This window comes from Lates calcarifer, linkage group LG3 (genome assembly GCF_001640805.2).
Source record: "Lates calcarifer isolate ASB-BC8 linkage group LG3, TLL_Latcal_v3, whole genome shotgun sequence".
Taxonomy (NCBI): domain Eukaryota; kingdom Metazoa; phylum Chordata; class Actinopteri; family Centropomidae; genus Lates; species Lates calcarifer.
The window spans coordinates 6163358-6176939 of record NC_066835.1 but is presented as its reverse complement, the minus strand read 5'-3'; the positions used below and the strand labels follow the sequence as shown (position 1 = coordinate 6176939).

Sequence of the window (13582 nt, the reverse complement as noted above, 5' to 3'; positions counted from 1 at the left end):
TTCTGTCTTCATAGTGGATCATGTGCCCAGTGCCACGTGGGAGGTCACCGTGGTGTGACTGTGCAATGAAACAGTCGAAGGTCACTGTGGGCTACTAAGGGCCATTTTGACTCTCAAGTACTTGACTGTTCCAGGCCAGAATTCAGACATCAATGTTATGCGAGTCACTAGAGTTCAGCAGATTGATTTGTTTGAGTTGTTTGAATGAGTAGCTTGGATTGTTTCTGGTGATCCATCAGATGTTGTGTTGATATCAACAGCTAATATTCAGCAACTCCCCCATCATGTGACGTTGTACAACATGTGGACAAGAGCAGCTGGGTGTCATAATAGAGCTCACACAGCTGACTGTGTATGGTTATGCTCTCAGGAGGGTTTATTTATGTTTAGAATGGAAACTGTGACGGGTGCTGGAGTGTGCGCGAGTCTCTATCTGTGTGAGAGTTCATATACAGTAAATGTGTGTGTGTGTAGTGGACCCACCCACTGGCATGTCTCCCTCTGTCCCTTGGGAGAAAATAGACAAGGACAGTCAAAGGAAACTGGAGTTCCCAAGTTCACTGCCAGCCAGTTGATCTGTGATCTGGTGTGTGCATCATCTCTGCTGCTTTGTTTGTATGATTTATGTCTTCTATTTTAAATACAACAACATCTCAGTATTTAGATCAACTATAATAAGTATAAGTAGTACATGTTCCCTCATCAAAATGAGTCAAAAAGTTGTATTTCATGTTCATTTACATAGATTGTTAAATTACATATCCCTAAAGTACATTCAGATACTTTCCAGTAAGACCATGAACACACTTGGACTATTTGTCTTCAAGAGTAAACCATTATCTAAAATCATTAGCCATTATCTTTATTACCACTACAGAGATATTCCAGTTATTGCTTCCTGCTTCCTGCTCTCTATGACCTCTTTAAACCTCATCTTAAAGAGTGTCTCTGAAGTGAGTGGGATATCAGTTAGAGAGTGATAAGAAATTTACTTGATCAAAAGGGCAGTTATTGGACAGCATAATAAGTATGAAACTCTAAACTCTATAAGTCTATAAAATGGTATAGTAAACTGTGGATGAACAATGGACACATTCTACAGTGCTGTGCATTTAAAATCTTTGAATTTCTTGGAAGACTGCATTTGCTCCATCTAAAGTGACTTTGGGTATAGTATGGAGACACCTAAGGGTGATGTTATGAGCATATTTTCAGTTTTACAGTTGTAATGAGACTCCTCTGAATGTAACAGCTCCTGAAAGTTCCTTAAAGCTCTTTACTATTGTATCAATAGCTAAACAGTATAGAACAACATTCACTGTTAGGGTGTAGAAGGCAAAATTACCCTTAACCTCAGGGCATTTTCTTCTCCAGCCTTATACTTTAGCAACTTTGCTGCCATCTTTTGGAATATTTGTTGAATTACAGTGTCTTGTGCTGATTTGGGAGAGTACACAAATGAAAACAAACAATAATTTGCAGTAAGTACAATGTTTGTTTCTTTTGTTTGTTTGTTTTTTAAGAATTAGTAACGTATGTTTCTCAGTACTGAATTTTGCATACAATCTTTCAAATTTCATGAATTGTTCTCACCAAAACTGAGCTTCCACCAAACTGTGTATTTACAGTGCATTTTGTATGGCAGCCTATTTCTACCAGTGTGATGGGGGGAAAAAAAGATCCTGTTTGTCAGTATAATTAGAAACTTCCTCAAAGTAATTACTTAGTATCTCAAAATGAATATAAACTTTCTCAAAAATAATAAGTTATAATCTCTTAAATAATATCTGAAAATACTGAGACACTTTCTCACAATGATAACAACTAAGTCATTATTTTGAGAAAGTCTCTCAGAATCTCATTTTGAAATATTAAGTGATTATTCCAAGAAATAATGACCAACACGATCCTCATGAAGAGAACTGTGAATGATTTTCAAAAAAGTGAACTCAGTTCACTCTGTATATTAATGTAAAACAAACAAACAAACAAACACATTCATCAGTATTATTTTGCTGTAATATGAAACTACAAAAAGTAACAATGGTGCTTAATGTAGAATGGAGATAATTGCTCTTGTGTGCAGGGGAAGCTTATGTCCAGCAGGGAGCAGTAAAGTCATTCTTCGTGCAGTCATTCCAGGAAATGTGTCTTTTTCACATTATTACACGCCACACACAAAGTAATTACAACACACACACAGTAGAAGTGGACCCTGAGTTTGTGTAGAAGTCAGAAATGATACCTTCTACCTAGGATCCTCTTTCTCTGTCTCTGTCTAGATGCGCAGTGTTTGGGTGAATTTGACAAGGAGTTCTCATGTCTCATCTAATTTTCAAGGACCTTGGCATTTGCACACAATGTTCTCATGGTCACATAAGAGATAATTCTTCTTCCTGGTCCTTGAGCTGTTGATGCTGAAGTACAGTTGAGGAGTGAAAGGAACGCACCAAAGCAGTAAGATACTGGCCTGCTGCTCCGCTTATAGCATGACTCTGGTTCTTGTCTTGCTTCATTGTGACAAGAACCAGAGACTAGACTGTGCCATTCTGAACTGCCACTGTCACAAATGGAAAAATGAATGATATTTCTCATCTAATGTTTCTAATTCAGGGCCTGAATCAGGACTGTATATTGTCAGATATGCTTGTTAGATATGGTGTGGATATTAGTCATTCTTGCTTTTAGATATGAGGTGCATACACCCAGCCAATTAGTGAAATGTATTATGAATATTTATGTTATTATGTAATTTATGTAATACTTAACAGCTTGTAAAAAGATACCAATATAGAGTATATTAGTCATAACAAATTGTCACAAAAATGTGTAAATACATGCGTCTGCAAAAAAAAAAAAACAAGAATGCGAGAATGATGGAAGCAAAGGCCTAGAGGTTAGCACATTGTGAGACCAACCACATGTGATGTTGGAGTCAGAAATTAGGAACTACTGCACTACTGCAAAGGATAATTACCAGTCATGGTGTATGAACAAGCAAGATTACAGACTTCAAAGCAGGGCAATATTGGCTCTGTTAGTTTAATTTTTTTAGGTATTGCTGAAAAGAAAAAGATAAACAGGAAAAGTGAGTTAGCCTTTCTAAGCTTGTACATAAAATAAAATACATTTTGTAATTTCTTGTAAAATCAAATCCATTACTATGACAGTATTTGGACAATTAGAGTGACACATTTCACACACCATATATATCTGGTTGATCAATGCTGGGTATCTTGATTTTAGCAAACAAAAGCTCCAAATTATCTGGTCAGGTGATGACATTTCATCAACTGGATATCTGTATATTGACAACCAAGAGGTGAGACAATGAAGTTAGATGCTATGTTTGTTCTTTGGTTTATAAAGTACTCTGGAAAGTAACTGTTTAGATATTTAAGATTTTGTGCAATTTTGAGATTCTTTAAAAAGGGGACTTGACCTCGGTGTGCTTCCTGGTAGCTACAACCTTTCAGCTTGGAACTACTGTATAGATTATGTACAACTCCCTAAATGTATAACTGTAGTACACATAGTACACAGATGGTACTGTCTACATGTTATTGTTTTACATGCCAGTTTTGTTGAGGGCAATAGAAAAAATGCATGCAAAAAGCTGATAATGCGACAAATTAGTTCTTTTAGTCCTGTTTTTTAATCAAGCATAATTTCCAGTGCCATCACTGTTACACTGCTCTGTATCACAAAGTCAATGTAAGAGAATATAGATATGATTACTTCAGGGACTGCTGGAGACACATTGGATCCTAGCTGACCAGCAATTCCCAGTGTATCTCTTTAAGCGGGGTGAGGGGAAGTATTGGATGATGTCACTGCTACCTGTCTGACTGACTGAGTGATTAATCACCAGGGGGCTCGGAGTGGGAGGAGAGGGCGACATGGATCGGATTGGAATGAGGGAGGGAGGGGCAGAAGACTGATCAATCACAATGATTGACAGGCTCGATCTGAGGATCAGTGTCCCTGGAGGATACTATATCACCACAGTCAGACACAGGCACAAACACACACACACACACACACACACACACACACACACACACACACACATGCACATTTGAACACATGATGAGCACTGAAACACATGTATGGGCACACGTGCATAGAAACCAATGTACAGTGTAATCAGTAAACATGCGCACATACATGCTCAAATGCACACAAACAGAGCCATTTAAGTGCACACAAATTGCCATCACAGCACAACCCACACATGGGTGCTGGTTTTCTCCCCCATCCACCCTTGAGTAATGTGTCAGCATGGGAGAAATACACCCAGATACTGGTCTGATTATAATAGCCTGAGTGCGGATGGATTTACTGCCATGATAGACACACACACACACACACACACAGTTTGTGATCGTCACCATATATTCACATCAGCGACACATTGTCATCATGATCACTGTATCTTGCAAGAGGAGGAGAGGGTGAGAGAGAGCAGCTTCACGGACAGAGATATACAGTGCAGTGTTACAGATTGAATGCTGCCATGTGTAAGCACGTGTACGAATATTAAGAGGAGTGGTACACAGAAAAAGTTCTGCATGACGCCTTTTCAGGGAAATTAATGAATATTCACAAACTCCACTCCCTCCCCCTCCTCTCTTTCTTCTCTGTTGTTTCCCTCACATCCCATCTCCCCCTCTGTTACAGTATCATGCTCCTCATTCAGATTAGTGGTGAATTATTGCTGTTTCAGAGAGAGAGAGAGACATCTGTCACCAGCCAGGGCCAACACATGGAAGCCCACCCAGAGGCCCCGAGGCGAAAAGCTGCCACTTGAGAGACCGCAGCCCACCATCAGAGCCCTCTCCCTGGGGTCTGATCTCTTCACCCCCACCCACCACATCTCCTTACCGAAACCCATCAGCAGTACCATATTTAACCTCCACTTTTGGTCTACATTCCTGCTCTTTCTTTATATTTTTTCATCTTTTTGCCAACTTTTCACTACTTACTGTCTATTTTTCTTAGCAATACAATTGACGATGATTATAGGAACATTTGCATTAAAAAAAAATCTTCATCCCTCCATTCATCCTGCATTTTAGACCTCATCCCTTCCCCAAGGTAGTAGCATTACAATAGGGGGTAGTGTGTATCGTGCAGAGAACCCCTCCCTCCCCACAGTGAAGATGTAACAAGATGCTCCTCATTGATATCTGCTCCCGATTACATCTGGCTAGTCTGTGTGTCTGAGTGTGGTTGTGACTGTGTGTATGTGTGGGGGTGGGGTAGGGGTGTAATGGTATGCAAAATTCACAGGTCAATATGTACCACAATACATGCACTGTAGGGGATCATGGTTCTTGAATGAATCTGGCAAAGTGGGGAAAACTAAAGACAAAAATTCTTTCCATTTATTTTGAAAATCTACATATGATCAGTAAGAAAAGATGACAAAAAAAGGGCAATAAAAGAACAAAAGGCAACTTCAATACAAAACTAAAAAGCTGCTCTGCAGTTCCTCTTAGCTCTACAGAGTGTTTTAGCACCTTTCAGCTCATCGTTCTGTTTTTTTTATGCTTCAGTTCTGTTCCAAAAACAGACTGTGCCAACAGACACAATTACTGACTAGCTGGTGAACAGTGTGGAGCAGCTAAAGAATCAGATACAGAGTTTCCCTCAGGAGTTGGTGGGGAGGAAAAGAGAGCTAAAAGTGAGTGAATATTGGATTTAGATTAATCAGATGTCCAAATACATGACTCCAAATGAATGCCAGTGTTGACCTGTGTCTACTGGATGTATAAGTAAATAACAGGTTTTTGCTGTATCCATCCATCCATCCATTATCTATACTGCTTATCCTTACAGGTCACAGAGGATCTGGAGCCAATCCCAGCTGTCATTGGGCAAGAAATGGGGTACATCCTGGACATACTGCCAGTCTATTACAGGGCCAACACGTATAGACAACCATTCACACTCACAGTCACACCTGTGGGCAATTTAGAGTCACCAATTAACCTTCATGTCCTTAGACTGAGGGAGGAAGCTGGAGTACAGGGTACAGGGAGAACATGAAAACTCCACACAGAAAAGCTCTGTCCAAACCAGGGTCCAGACCTGGAACCTTCTTGCTTTGAGGAGACAGAGCTAATCACTGCACCACCATACCATCCACTAGGTGTGTTATATCAGCCTGATAATTTGTCTGCAGGAGGCCAAGAAATCAGTTAATGAAGGCACAGGTAGAGTATTTAGTTACTGTTCACCACTGCATATGAAAGGTTCTACATGAGAGTATAGTGCCAGTATATAGACTGTAAATAGAACTAGAATAGAACAAGACTGTAGTTATTATGTTAACAGGTGGGTGGTAAACCAAAACTGGTCATTTATTGACATCAGCGTATGGCTATATGGGTGTGCACTTTCAAGCCTGACTGCATTATAACTAAGTCTGTTAAACAGAAAGGGAGACAGAAAGATTCCCAGAATGACTTGAATTCCTTTAGCCAGTGACCTTGTGCCTGCAGTGTCAGAAGGCCATATGCTTCACACACAACAAGGAGAGGATACACACACATTCACACACACAGTGACCGCCAGAGTTTGGCAACATTTGAGGAGGAGCTGGAGGAGGTATTGTTAAAGTTAACCATTGTGTCTTCCTCAGCAGGGATGGTGAGAGACAATTGCTGGGTGTGGAGGGGGAGGTAAGCAGTTTGTGAAGGGTTAAGGGAGAGCAGTGAGTCTTTGTAGCGAGGTGAGGACCCATAGAGAGCCAATGAATATATGGTCTTGCAGCAGCAGATTGTGTGTGGGCGCTGAACACTCGCAATGTGTCATTTGGAAGACACCTTACGTCAAAAACTGGACAATGAAGAGAAACTCCCACAGTTCTTCTAGGCCATCCCTGACAGTTGAGGTTTCCCATCGAATGTGATGCAGCCACATTTCTGGCAAAATCTGAACTATGTCTACTACTTCAACATCTCAATGTTCTCTCCCCCCTGCATGTGTGCTCATGCTGACTGTGGGAGCACTGCCGTGCTCATACCACTGTTATTTTCTCTGGGTGACGGAGCAGATAAGTATCCTCTTCTCAGTGATCACTTGCCATTATGCAAAAAGAAAATTGGATTTTCCTCTTGTTCCACCGTACAAGAGATTGGATTCTTGATTGGAAGTGGTCTATCGTCCTCCACCCTGTGACAATGGGAATACCATCTTCACCTCATAATACCTCACTTGCACACCTGAGTCAGCGAGCATAATGATACTTTATAGCAGAGTCTATAAGTGTATGATCCATTTCAACTTCTTTCTGGATTGATTCATTTTCCACAGGCTAGTAATTCATCAATTCTAAAACCATGTCCATACTTTGCAACACTAGTGAAAAGAGACCTAAGGTCAATAGAGTCAATAAAGGTTTGCCACATTTTACACATGAGGACCAGTTCATGAGTTACAGAGGGGACTACTTAGCCTGTGTATTGTCTTCTGTGGCTCTTTGTAGGGTTCATCAGGGTTATTTTGGATTGGCTTGGCTTATAACAGAAAACCTACATGTGCACAATGTCCAGGCAGAGGAGAGTCTATTGAGCTGCTTTATGGGGAATGTAGGATCTAGTGTGTCTGCTCATCACTGTGAAAACACACCTCCAGTATTTGGTTGCTAAATAGCTCTTAAGTGATTCTCAGATTAATGTACAGTGTAGTGAAATAAATTAGGCAATGTGTACAGTGATACAATGTTAGCTACTGTGTCGACAGTCTTGTTTTGTTTTGAATCATCCTTGTATGGGGAAATCACACCCACAGGGCCAATAGGAATTACCATCACTCTGCAGAAGGCAATTAATCTTAATTAGGAATGATTATGAGGCAAGGTGGTCTCTGTCTCTCCGGCTTCCTTTCATCTCCACTTATCCCCCTTTGTTGCGTAGGAAACTCTTTATTGTTATTGTTCCTTACTGTTCATAGCTTGTACATTTCTGAAAAGAAAAATACAGGTGGTTTTCCCATCTCATTTGCAGCAGCAGGTTTAGCTCATCTGAATAACAAATAGCATGTCTCAAAGCTGTCACTATGGAAATTAGAAGGAGTTCAGTCAAGCCTACATGATCAGTTATACCTTACTGTTACATTAGAAACAACACATGTGCCAATTTTCTAAAATACTCCATGTCAGTTGTTTGTTTTAGTTCTGCTACATAAGTCCGAACCTCCCAGCTTTCTAGAACAGCCAGATAATGTTTTGCATGCACTAGATTTGATGATAATGTGGAAGATAATACATAGATCTCTCCTTTCTCACTCAACTTCCTCCACTCTCCAACCAACACAGATGCCTCCATCTATCAGTCTTCCTTGCTGACAAGCCAAAGCCACACTCACTCTTTTGATCTCTCTGCAGGGTGCTTTGTGTGTGTGTTTGCGTGTGTGCATTTGTGTGTGCGTGCCCATCTGTGTCTGGGCGCCCATCTGTAGGTTACCACACATCCCTGCCTCTCCTGCCTTCAGGCTGTAAGACCAGCTCAGGACCAGTATTCAGCTGTCAGGGATCACATTTAGCTCCCTCACCTCTCACTGAAAGAGGCAAGCTTTTTATATGAAAACACATAAATATTATTGAGCTGAATCAGAAAGTAGAGCTATATGAGACTGAGACTGAGATGATTTGCCCAAATTAGCTTAATTATGATGATATTTTTGTTGTCTATTATTTTGGAAATCCTGCATCTTGTCTAACCAACAAAGGCTGAATCTTTGCTCCCCCGCCTGCTTTAATGAGTCATGTTAGCCTTCACCTAATGACTATTTAACTCCCCATGGGACACCACACACCTCTCATCATCTGGAGGAGCTGCAAATACTTTACCATTGTAGACTAAAATAAAACATTGTGGGGTCTTTTTGGACTCTATTTAGCCTCCTAAACACAACTTCCTTTCGGGCCTTGAAAAATCTTAACCTTATTCTGTCTGCTGCTGTGGAAACAAGATGAGACTGAAGCAGACAGTAAATCTGTGGCCCAGAAAAAACACAAACAGTGAGTTAAAAGTTGCTAAAAAGCTACACAAAGCTGATGAACTTCAGAGTCAGGTGTTAATTTTCTGTGGGTTGGTCACAACAAGCGCCCACTTTCACATTACATGCTGACATTTGACTGATTTTGTACTTGTAAATTTGATTAGCGGAGCTTTACCACTTTAGGTTAGCACCGTCACCTCCCAGCTTGAGAGATTTGAGTGGATTTTCCGCAGCAGTCCAAGCTACATACATTTCACCAGAGATACAGAGTTCCCCATAAATGTGAAGATGAGTGACAGGGCTTGTCTGTTTGGATTTAGACTCTAATGGACTAAAGGGAGTCGTCCATGATGCTGCCTCCTGTGACTCTGAAAAGGGCAAGAGATCTCACAGGAAATGTTGACAGGACTATGACAGATATTTTTTTTGTAAAGTTAACCATTCTAACTTGGAAACCCAGTCAGTTTTAAAACAACATTGTAAAGTGATATCTGTGAGACACTTAGTTTCCTCATTACAGAAAAAAGTGCTCTCCATACAGTTAGGGCATTACAGTATTAGTTCTCACCACTAGATGTCTCACTACTGAACACTATGTTCTGATCTGCTGCAGGGAGGACACAGCAGGTGAAGGATTCATGCAATGTACCAAGAGATGTACAGGGACCAAAAGATGCTGCCTGAAGGGTGGCAGTATCTTGAGATATGAAGTTTTGATGGATGTAACTGAGGATAAGCCCCAACTCGCTTTATCTATCTTTTAATTTACTGATTAAAAACAACATTACTGCTATTACTTAAAGCTACACTAATGATGTTTTTTAAATAAACCACAGAGGTAATTCCTGTTTAATGAAATGGACCAGTTCTAGTGACAAGCTCACAGAGAATTATTGCCTGGCTCTGCAGTTCTCTGCAAAGCTTTATGGTGTCTTTCATCTTTTTGTTATAGTTTGTGCACATCAAACTTTAATATTCTGGTTCACCTTCACAGCTTTCATCTATTGGTTCCAGAAGCAGCAGACGCCTGTTTTAAGTGAAAAAGCTCTAAAAACCCAGCATGGCTCCCTGTCCAGCACCAAACAGGAAACAGATGAAATTAAGCAACTAGCTGGTGGATACTGTGGGGCATTTAGCAGCTAAAAACTCAAGTATTTCCCTCAGGCATTAGTGAGGACCACAGCTGAGCTGGAATTGAGTGAATATCAGACTTACATTCATTGGGTGCCCAGAGACATGTCAAAAAAGTCAGCTGCTAACTGTTGTTGTGTTTACTAATTGTTTTTGCTGCCCCCAAGTGGCAAAAAAAATGAGTTAATGCAGCTTTAAATGTTTCAAAGATTACTGAAGAATGAATGTTTTGGATAATGATTTGGGTGCTGACTAAAGCAAACTGAGATGTTGCAAACACTTCAACAGCAACGGCAACATTTCCAACACAAAAACATGAATGAATGTTTGTTATTCATTTATGGATTTAGACCATCACCAGCTGGAGGCCTAATGTGCCTTACACATATTTTATATTTACCATTGCATCATTGATAATTGCTAAAATCGCAAGATTCCTGCTGATGAGAGAGATGCCTTTTTCCCAAATAATATGATATTTTGCATGAAATAAACTGATTACTGTAGATAGATAATTCATTAATACCCAGACTCATATTCATTTGAATTGAACCTTTTTTTTTTGCAACAGGTGACCTGCTGATATGGAAAAGCTGTAATCTAAGAAGAGAGCCACATACAAAACAGTGATGGCCACTGGAGCAGAAGTGCACCATTGCTCTGTAAACACATTCAGAACAATCAGCAGTCAGTTGTAATACACAGAGACATGGACACACACACACACACACACACACACCACACACACACACACACACACAGACACAGATAATTTCCCAGACGACAGTTATGTAACATAAATGCACAACAGCAGATGATTTATTAGTGAAAATGTTAGCAAACTACTGTTTGTCTGTATTTATTTACTACAGTCTGTATGCATATATGAGATTATCTGTGGACCTTGTGTTTACTGTGTGTGTTTGTGCATATATCTGTCAGTGTGTGTGTGTGTCTATGCCTGTGTGTGTATCAGAGTATGCAATGCCTCAAGAATGCTCAATACCGCTGCCCTGCCAAATATCAGTTATGTAATTGCATCATTTTCTTCAAGTCTGTTCCTGTGAACTGCTGTCACTTCACCTCCCTAAATCTCCACCATGTTCTTTCTTTTTTCTCTCTCTCTGTTTCCCTCCCTCTGCTCCCCTCCCTCCCTCGATGTATAATACCCCTTTCCTCTTCTCTCCAGTTGTCTCTACACTCTTCACACCCTCTTCTAATTCATTATTTTGCACAGCATCTTTTATCTCCCATTGCCCCCTCTTCTTCTCTCTTTCTCTTGCAGACACTTGCTATTCCCTTGCTTTCTGACACCCCACATACTGTATATACCCCTCTCTTTTTCACACTCACACCCTCTTTACCTCTCTTTCTCTCTCTCTCTCTCTCTCTCTCTCTTTCTCTCTGTGTGTGTCTCTGTCTCTCCAGGGTACAGTCTGTGCTGACAGCCTGTTCCTCCAGAATTGATTTCTACCCAGAATGCAATAAAAGTCAGTGAAGAGAGAAGAGGAGCAAGTGAGTAACAACAGCTTGTTAATCAGTGCTGCTGATGTGTGTGTGTGTGTGTGTGTGTGTGTGTGTAATTTGGGATAGGCTCTTCTATGTAATCATGCCAACGCAAATACCTGTACATGCAAGGCAGGGAGTTGATTTACCTGTCTATACATTACGGTGAACAGTGTGTTTGTTACACAAGAAAGCAAGGAGCTTTGCTCACTCTTGGTATTTGGTATTGAGTCTGATCAACAGCAGGCTGAATGGATTTCCTGCCACCTTGTTGTTTTTTCTATAACTGCTAATCATTAGCTGTGCTGCTGTTTGATTAAAATCAATGTCTCATTTGATTACACACAGCTACTTTTTTTTTTCACACGTGCTTATACACAGATAGTTATGGAAAGTTATGACAGACACCCCCCTGAAAACATAAATAACTTTGCTGTCATGTTAAATATCAATGCTTAAATTAGCATCAAAGTTAAAGATGGGGAAGGTGTTATTTCTTAAGAGTTTAACACTCAAAAACTCAGCTTCATCGGATTTGTGTGGGTGTGGTTTGATGAGATTTGAGTGACAGGTCTGGCAACCTGAGAGGCCAACCCCACAGCTGTCATCAGATTTTGATTCAAATGTTTCTCAGCTCTGACTGGTGCACAGAGGCACTTCAAACTGACTGAGAAAAGTAAGGACAAACACACAAATACAAACATCTCCTCTGCAAAACACTCAAACCGATTCTAAATTTGGCAGAAATTTGTATTTCCGTGATAGCACCTGTCCACTCACAGGAAGAAGCTCATTGAGAAAATGAATTGATTTTCAGGGCCTTTAAAAATTTAATTCACCTGAAACAAATCATCCAGATTTTAAGAATATCCATCTGTACAAGTTTGCCCTTACCTCCCAAAAGTGAAAGTGAATGGAATTTCATTTGTGGTGTTCACAGTATTTAAAAATGACATTTAAGAAACGCAACATAAGTGTAGATGGAATTCATGACTCTGTTTCTTTAGATAATCCATGCACCTCACTGCTATGAACAGTTCTTTTGACCAAAGAAGAAGAAACAAGGATGCTGTTTTTTAAAAGAGATGCTGCTGATTTTTCAAAGCAAGTTTTTTTTTTTTTTTTCAATGCTGAGCACAACATTAACTCATTTGCATTCACCTCCATCGTACTGGGATGAGAGACAACAGACTAAATCTCAAAATTTTGACAAAGGAAAACTGAAACCATCACTATTATTAGATACCACAAAGAGAAAGTGAGAAAATTATTTTTTTGTATTTTGGGTGAGCTGACTCTTTAGAAAATAAGCATGGAGTGGAGGGCTGGACAAAGAAAATGAAACTGTGTATGTGTGTGTGTGTGTGTGTGTGTGCAGCTCTGTGTGCAGTAGCTTGATGTAATGAGCATCTGGACTGAAAGGCAATCCTCTCACTTATCATGTGTGTGTGTGTGTGTGTGTGTGTCAGTAGGAGGTCAACACCATCCAGTGGGTAGCAGCTGTCACTTTTCCTCTCCAGCCTCCCACATTAGACGAAGTGAACCTGTGGCTGCCCAGACGCCACAGACACGTTGATGGGTGGGTCCCAGACTAGGTGTTCATTGATCAGTCTGGAAGGTCAGAGTCGGGTGGAGCGGGGGCGGCTAGAGGAATGACGTGAAGGGTGACTGGGGGTCGACACTCGTCGTCTCTTTTCTCCACCTACCTTTGTGGCCATCAATGCTACATCCCTTTTTTGCTCCTTACTTTCTCCCTTTGTCTTCCTCTGTGAAATAAATCATTTTTTTAACACAAACTGACACATTATATGTTATGTGATTATTAATATTCCTGTCAGAAAAGCATATAATTGGTATATTAAGTGAGGAGACGGTGAACATAGCAATCCTTGATGCTTTTATATTTCTACATATATGCTACTTCCCTTTCATCTGA

General features: G+C 40.3%; 1 long non-coding RNA gene across 1 annotated transcript in view; it reads left to right on the top strand.

The window, feature by feature from the left end:
* The window catches only part of LOC108900382 (uncharacterized), a 25415-nt gene extending 11833 nt beyond the window's left edge, over positions 1-13582 (top strand). The window contains exons 2-3 of the long non-coding RNA XR_007808945.1: positions 10712-11655; positions 13119-13582. This is a non-coding gene — a long non-coding RNA (uncharacterized LOC108900382). The remainder of the gene's footprint in view (positions 1-10711; positions 11656-13118) is intronic.